Consider the following 7,880-nt stretch of genomic DNA (forward strand, 5'->3'; position numbering starts at 1 on the left):
CCCTCTTGTTGCACATTTTACATGCTGATAGAAGTGAGATAAAACTGATTTAAGTTTACCTGCATTAAAGTTCCCGGCCACTAGGAGCGCCGCCTCTGGATGAGCGTATTCCTGTTTGCTTATACAGCATTCGTCTGTAGTGGTATGTAGACAGCCAAGAAAAATACAGATGAAAACTCTCTAGGTTACAGCTTACTTCCTTAGATGTCGTGCACCAGCTGTTGTTTACAAATATACATAGGCCGCTACCCCGTGTCTTACCAGAGGCTGCTGGTCTATCCTGCCGATAGAGTGTGTCACCCGTCAGCTGTATGGTATGAATGTCGTCGTTCAGCCACGACTCGGTGAAACATAAAATATTACAGTTTTTAATGTCCCGTTGGAAGGATATACGTGCTCATAGTTCGTCCTGTTTATTTTCCAGCGATTGAACGTTGGCTAACAGTACCGATGGCAAAGGCAGATTAGCCACTCGTCGCCTGATCCTCACAAGACACCTCGTTTTCCTTCCGCAAAATCTCAGTTTCGTTCCCCTGCGAATGATTGGGATAAGGGCCTGTTCGGGTGTTTGAAGTATATCCTTCCCGTCCGACTCATTAAAGAAAAATGATTTGTCCAATTCGAGATGAGTAGTCGCTGTTCTAATGCCCAGAAACTCTTTTCGGTCATAAGAGACGGTAGCAGCAACATTACGTACAAAATAAGTTACAAACAATGCAAAAAACAGACAAAATAGCAAAGTTGGTTAAGAGCCAATAAAACGGCAGCCATCCTCTCCGGCGACATCACAAGTTCAATGGGAGCTCTTGGCTGACAATTACAGGAAACCTTTTTGCATCTCCACTCCTCAAGTAATCCAAAGCCGCTGCAGAGCAGCTCTCTGTTAACTACTGTTCAATACCTAGCAATATATACGTTTGGCATAACAAATGTAAAAACACTGAATCAGCTGATTTAAGAGAAGGTACTATTTACCAATTTATGTAGAATCTGAATCATCATCCCATGTAAAATGCTGTGGTTGGCATTTAAACATACAAGGACATAGGGCTTACTGACTGTGTACCCAGATACATAGGTTACTTTCCAATAACCATTAGCATACTGCTTAGAATGAAGCCTATGTATTGGCCTAACAGACCTGCTACACTGGATGTGCTACTTAGGCTGAGCATGAGCAGCGATTGACACGCTCTCATTGTTGTCAATGAACACTTTCTACACTGGCTACGTTAGCAGGGTGGGTCTGAAGCATAAAATTACTCTCTGGTTCGTGTTTCAAGAATTTGTCATGTAGCTCGCGCACAAGCTCGCTCTGACAATTACTGTGGTCACATCCTCAAGTGCTTTAAGGGATATAGGGGCTAGACCTTTATTTGAGATTCAGGCTTCCAATGTACATTTCCTCGACGCAAGTCCTGCTTCATTGGTTCCTGGGGGAAGAGAAGAGACATGGATTTCACTTTGAAGTTTTATGAAGGATATTCTAGCAATGTGTGACTGTATGATAAGACTATGTGATGTCCATGTGTTACCCTGGATATAGACAGAGGGATTTTAATTCCACAGTACACATATTGCACATACTAACAACTAAATATATCTGTTACTTGAGAATAGTGTAGGATGATTGTTTAAATGAAATACTGCGCATTCGGAAAGTATTCAGACCCGTTGACTTTTTCCCAATTTCTTATGTTACAAATTATTCTATAATGGATTAGATTGTTTTTTTCCCCATCATCATTCTACACACGATACCCCATAATAACAAAGCAAAAACAGGTTTTCAGAAATGTTTGCAAATTTAAAATATAACATGGAAATATAACATTTACATAAGTACTCAGACCCTTTACTCAGTACTTTGTTGAAGCACCTTTGGCAGTGATTACAGCCTTGAGTCTTCCTGGGTATGACGCTACAAGCTTGGCACACCTGTATTTTGGGAGTTTCTCCCATTCTTCTCTGTAGATCCTCACAAGCTCTGTCAGGTTGGACGGGAAGCATCGCTGCACAACTATTTTCAGTACTCCAGAGATGTCAAATAAAATCAAATAAAATCACATTTTATTGGTCACATACACATGGTTAGCAGATAACAAGTAATCAAAAAATGTTCACAACAACTACAAGTGTAAAGGAATGAATAAGAATATGTACATATAAATATATGGATGAGTGATGGCCATGCGGCATAGGCAAGATGCAGTAGATGGTATAGAGTGCAGTATATACATATGAGATGAGTAATGTAGGGTATGTAAACATGATATAAAGTGGCATTGTTAAAAGTGACTAGTGATACATTTATTACATCAAGTTTTTGATAATTAAAGTGGATAGAGATGTGAGTCAGTATGTTGGCAGCAGCCACTCAATGTTAGTGATGGCTGTTTAACAGTCTGATGGCCTTGAGATAAAAAGCTGTTTTTCAGTCTCTCGGTTCCAGCTTTGATGCTCCTGTACTGAACTCACCTTCTGGATGATAGCAGGGTGAACAAGCAGTGGCTCGGGTGGTTGTTGTCCTTGATTATCTTTTTGGCCTTTCTGTGACATCGGGTACTGTAAGTGTCCTAGAGGGCAGGTAGCTTGCCCCCGGTGATGCGTTGGGCCGACCGCACTACCCTCTGGAGAGCCCTGCGGTTGCGGGCGGTGCAGTTGCCGTACCAGGTGGGGATAAAGTCCGACAGAATGCTTTCAATTGTGCATCAGCAAAGTTTTGTTAGGGTTTTAGGTGCCAAGCCAAAGTTATTCAGCCTCCTGAGGTTGAAGAGGTGCTGTTGCGCCTTCTTCACCATACTGTCTACGTGGGTGGACAATTTCAGTTTGTCAGTGATGTGTACACAGAGGAACGATGTGGATAGGGGGGTGCTCCCTCTGCTGTTTTCTGAAGTCCACATTTGTCAAGGACAGACAGTGTGTGACATAGTTCTAGTGTTTTAGACGTTATCATCACATTACAAAGAAATTCTAAGGTGGTTACAGTGTACTAATGAGATCATGAACAATGTTCTTTCAAATTTTTGGGCAACTTCCAGTGAGGCTGTAGGCCTACCAACGAAACCAACGGAGCAAACATTTTCACAGGGAAATAGGTTAAGATGTTTATGATATAGCCTACAGTAGCGTATATGTGGTGTTCAATGCAGGCCTCCAGTACATTGCATGAGACTTTTAAGAACGTTTTTACATGTGTTATTTATTTATTTTTTATTTCACCTTTATTTAACCAGGTAGGCAAGTTGAGAACAAGTTCTCATTTACAATTGCGACCTGGCGAAGATGAAGGAAAGCAGTTTGACACAAAGTTACACATGGAGTAAAACAAAAATACAGTCAATAATACAATAGAAAAATAAGCCTATATACAATGTGAGCAAGTGAGTTGAGATAAGGGAGGTAAAGGCAAAAAAGGCCATGGTGGCGAAGTAAATACAATATAGCAAGTAAAAAAAATACAGTAGGGAAAGAGGTAGTTGTTTGGGCTAAATTATAGATGGGTTATGTACAGGTGCAGTAATCTGTGAGCTGCTCTGACAGCTGGTGCTTAAAGTTAGTGAGGGAGATAAGTGTTTCCAGTTTCAGAGACTTTTGTAGTTCGTTCCAGTCATTGGCAGCAGAGAACTGGAAGGAGAGGCGGCCAAAGGAAGAATTGGTTTTGGGGGTGACCGGAGAGATATACCTGCTGGAGCGTGTGCTACAGGTGGGTGCTGCTATGGTGACCAGCGAGCTGAGATAAGGGGGGACTTTACCTAGCAGGATCTTGAAGATGACCTGGAGCCAGTGGGTTTTGCGATGAGTATGAAGCGAGGGCTGGCCAACGAGAGCGTACAGGTCGCAGTGGTGGGTAGTATATGGGGCTTTGGTGACAAAAAGGATGGCACTGTGATAGACTGCATCCAATTTATTGAGTAGGGTATTGGAGGCTATTTTGTAAATGACATCGCCGAAGTCGAGGATCAGTAGGATGGTCAGTTTTACAAGGGTATGTTTGGCAGCAGTGAAGGATGCTTAGTTGCGAAATAGGAAGCCAATTCTAGATTTAACTTTGGATTGGAGATGTTTGATGTGAGTCTGGAAGGAGAGTTTACAGTCTAACCAGACACCTAGGTATTTTTTATTTCACCTTTATTTAACCAGGTAAGCTAGTTGAGAACAAGTTCTCACTTGCAACTGCGACCTGGCCAAGATAAAGTATAGCAGTTCGACACATACAACAACACAGAGTTACACATGGAATGAACAAAACATACAGTCAATAATACAGAAGAAAAAAAGAAAACAAAGTCTATATACAGTGAGTGCAAATAAGGTCAAATAGGTCAAATAAGGGAGTTAATGCAATAAATAGGCCATGGTGGCGAAGTAATTACAATAAAGAAATTAAACACTGGAATGGTAGATGTGCAAAAGATGGATGTGCAAGTAGAGATACTGGTGCAAAAGGAGCAAAATAAATAAATAAATACAGTATGGGGATGAGGTAGATAGATGGGCTGTATACAGATGGGCTATGAACAGGTGCAGTGATCTGTGAGCTTAATGTGAGTCTGGAAGGAGAGTTTACAGTCTAGCCAGACACCTAGGTATTTGTAGTTATCCACGTATTCTAAGTCAGAGCCGTCCAGATTAGTGATGCTGGATGGGGGGCAGGTGCGGGCAATGATCGGTTCAATAGCATGCATTTAGTTTTACTTGCGTTTAAGAGCAGTTGGAGGCCACGGAAGGAGAGTTGTATGGCATTGAAGCTCGTCTGGAGGTTAGTTAACACAGTGTCCAAAGAAGGGCCAGAAGTATACAGAATGGTGTCGTCTGCGTAGAGGTGGATCAGATAATCACCAGCAGTAAGAGCAACATCATTGATGTATACAGAGAAGAGACTCGGCCCGAGAATTGAACCCTGTGGCACCCCCATAGAGACTGCCAGAGGTCTGGACAACAGGCCATCCGATTTCACACACTGAGCTCTATCAGAGAAGTAGTTGGTGAACCAGGCGAGGCAATCATTTGAGAAACCAAGGCTATCGAGTCTGCAGATAAGGATGTATTGATTGACAGAGTCGAAAGTATTTTCACTTATGTGAACATAAAACATATTCACACATCAGACAGAACTAGTGTGGTACAGGTGTTCTCCAGCAATCCCCAGTACCATCAATTCAGCTTGCAAGGGGGACTAAACAAAGGCAGTCGAGAATGACCTGGGTTGGGTTGTATTGTGTAGACACTGTCTAGACATGACAAATGCCTACATTTATCATTTTTATTCAGTACACAAACACTCACAATGCTTATACTATATACACTGAGTGTAAACAACATTAGGAACACCTGCTTTTTCCATGACATAAATTGACCAGGTGAATCTAGGTGAAAGCTATGATCCATTATTAATGTCACCTGCTAAATCCACTCCAATCAGTGTATATGAAGGGGAGAAAACAGGTTAAAGAAGGATTTTCAAGCCTTGAGACAATTGAGACATGGAATGAGTATGTGTGCCATTCAGAGTGTGAATGGGCAAGACAAAATATTTACATGCCTTTGAAAGGGATATCGTAGAAGGTGCCCGGCATACTGGTTTGTGTCAAGAATTGCAATTACTCAATTTGTCAATTGGGAGGTGCACGAACAAAAAGTGAACCGAGAGGGGATGACCTGGGGGGGCTCTGGGGTACCAGAATGCATGAAAAAAAATCACCTATATAATAAAGCATTGGGTGCATTATCATCACTTTTGCATTCTGGCATAGAGCAGTAAGAGTAGAGGCTCTTGCAGTAGTTGCACACATGGCAAAAATATGGCCTTTTATTAACACATTTCACAAAATTATATATTATTTTAGAAGAGTGGACTTTAGCTGTCACACCCTGACCTTAGTTATCTTTGTTTTCTTTATTATTTTGGTTAGGTCAGGGTGTGATGAGGGTGGTTTGTTTAGTTTTTGTATTGTCTAGGGTATTTTGTATGTCTAGGGGTTTTTGTAAGTCTAGGTGTTTATATGTATATGTTTGCCTAGATTGGTTCTCAATCAGAGGCAGCTGTTTATCGTTGTCTCTGATTGGGGACCATATTTAGGTAGTCATATTCCTTGGGTATTTTGTGGGTTATTATTCTACGTTTAGTTCTGTTCTGCACATCTCATATTAGCTTCCCGGTTCGTTGTTTTGTATAGTTTGTTCAGTGTTCTTTCTTTATTAAAGAAATATGTACGCCTACCACGTTGCGCCTTGGTCTCCTCCATACAACGACCGTGACAGAAGAACCCACCAAAAAAGGACCAAGCAGCGTGCTAAAGAGGAGTGGACATCTTGGAACCGGGAGAAAGAGGAGTGGAGGACATCCTGGACCTGGGAGAAGGTAATGGCAGGGGACAAGACCCTGCCATGGAAGCAGGTGGAGAGAGCACAGGAGGAACGGCGACGATATGAGGGTACATGGCTAGCACGGAAGCCCGAGAGGCAGCCCCAATAATTTTTTGGGGGTGGCACACAAGGAGATTGCAGGAGTCAGGTTGGAGACTTGAGCCAAATCCTCGTGCTTACTGTGAGGACGCTCTATTCCAGCTCCTTGCATTGGCTGGGCTAGAATGGGCATCCAGCCGGGAAGGAAGGTGCCGGCTCAGCGCTCCTGGTCTCCAGCATACCTCCTTGGACCAGGATATCCTGCGCTGGCTCTGCGCACTGTGTCTCCGGTGAGTCTGCACAGCCCAGTGCGTCCTGTGCCAGCCCAGTGCGTCCAGTACGTCCTATTCCTGCTCCTTGCACTTGCCCTGAGGTGCGTGTCCCCAGCCCGGTATCACCAGTGCCGGCACCACGCACCAGGTCTACAGTGGGCTTCGCCAGTCCAGAGCGTCCGGCGACAGTACCCAGTCCAGAGCGTCCGGCGACAGTACCCAGTCCAGAGCGTCCGGCGACAGTACCCAGTCCAGAGTGTCCGGCGACAGTACCCAGTTCAGAGCGTCCGGCCACAGTACGCAGTCCAGAGCATCCCCAGCCCGTTGTCTCCAGCGACGGTTCCCAGTCCGGTGTCTCCAGCGACAGTCCCCAGTCCGGTTTGCCAGCGACAGTCCCCAGTCCAGAACCTCCAGCGATGATCCACGCAGCGAGGGTCCCCAGCCTGGGGCTTACGGCGAGGATCTGCAGTCCAGAGCCTCCGGCGATGATCCATAGGTCAGTGCTACAAGGGCGGAGGGATCAGTGTAAAGAAGGGGGGCGGCGTCCAGAACCAGAGCCGCCACCGAAGTTAGATGCTCACCCAGACCCTCCCATATAGGTTTGCGGCAGGGAGTCTGCCCCTTTTTTGGGGGGTGCTGTCACGCCCTGACCTTAGTTATCTTGTTTTCTTTATTATTTTGGTTAGGTCAGGGTGTGACGAGGGTGGTTTGTTTTGTTTTTGTATTGTCTAGGGGTTTTGTATGTCTAGGGGTTTATATGTCTATGGTTACCTAGATTGGTTCTCAATCAGAGGCAGCTGTTTATCGTTGTCTCTGATTGGGACCATATTTAGGTAGCCATAATCCTTGGGTATTTTGTGGGTTCTTATTCTATGTTTAGTTTTCTGTTCTGCACTTCTCATATTAGCTTCACGGTTTGTTTTGTTGTTTTGTATAGTTTGTTCAGTGTTCTTTCTTTATTAAAGATGTATGTATGCTTACCACGCTGCGCCTTGGTCTCCTCTGTACAACGACTGACATTAGCAGAATATTTTTTAATAGCTCACAAAAAGATCCAAACGTCATACTACTTTGACACTGACAAACTGAGAATCTGAGAGTCATAAAAACGACTTTGTCCTGAATCCATCAACAGCCTAGGCCTATGTGTGTGAACGCGTATTGTACAATATGAGGAGGAAATTATAGTCCTAAAAAAGC

Source organism: Oncorhynchus nerka, linkage group LG28 (assembly GCF_034236695.1).
Source record: "Oncorhynchus nerka isolate Pitt River linkage group LG28, Oner_Uvic_2.0, whole genome shotgun sequence".
NCBI lineage: Eukaryota > Metazoa > Chordata > Actinopteri > Salmoniformes > Salmonidae > Oncorhynchus > Oncorhynchus nerka.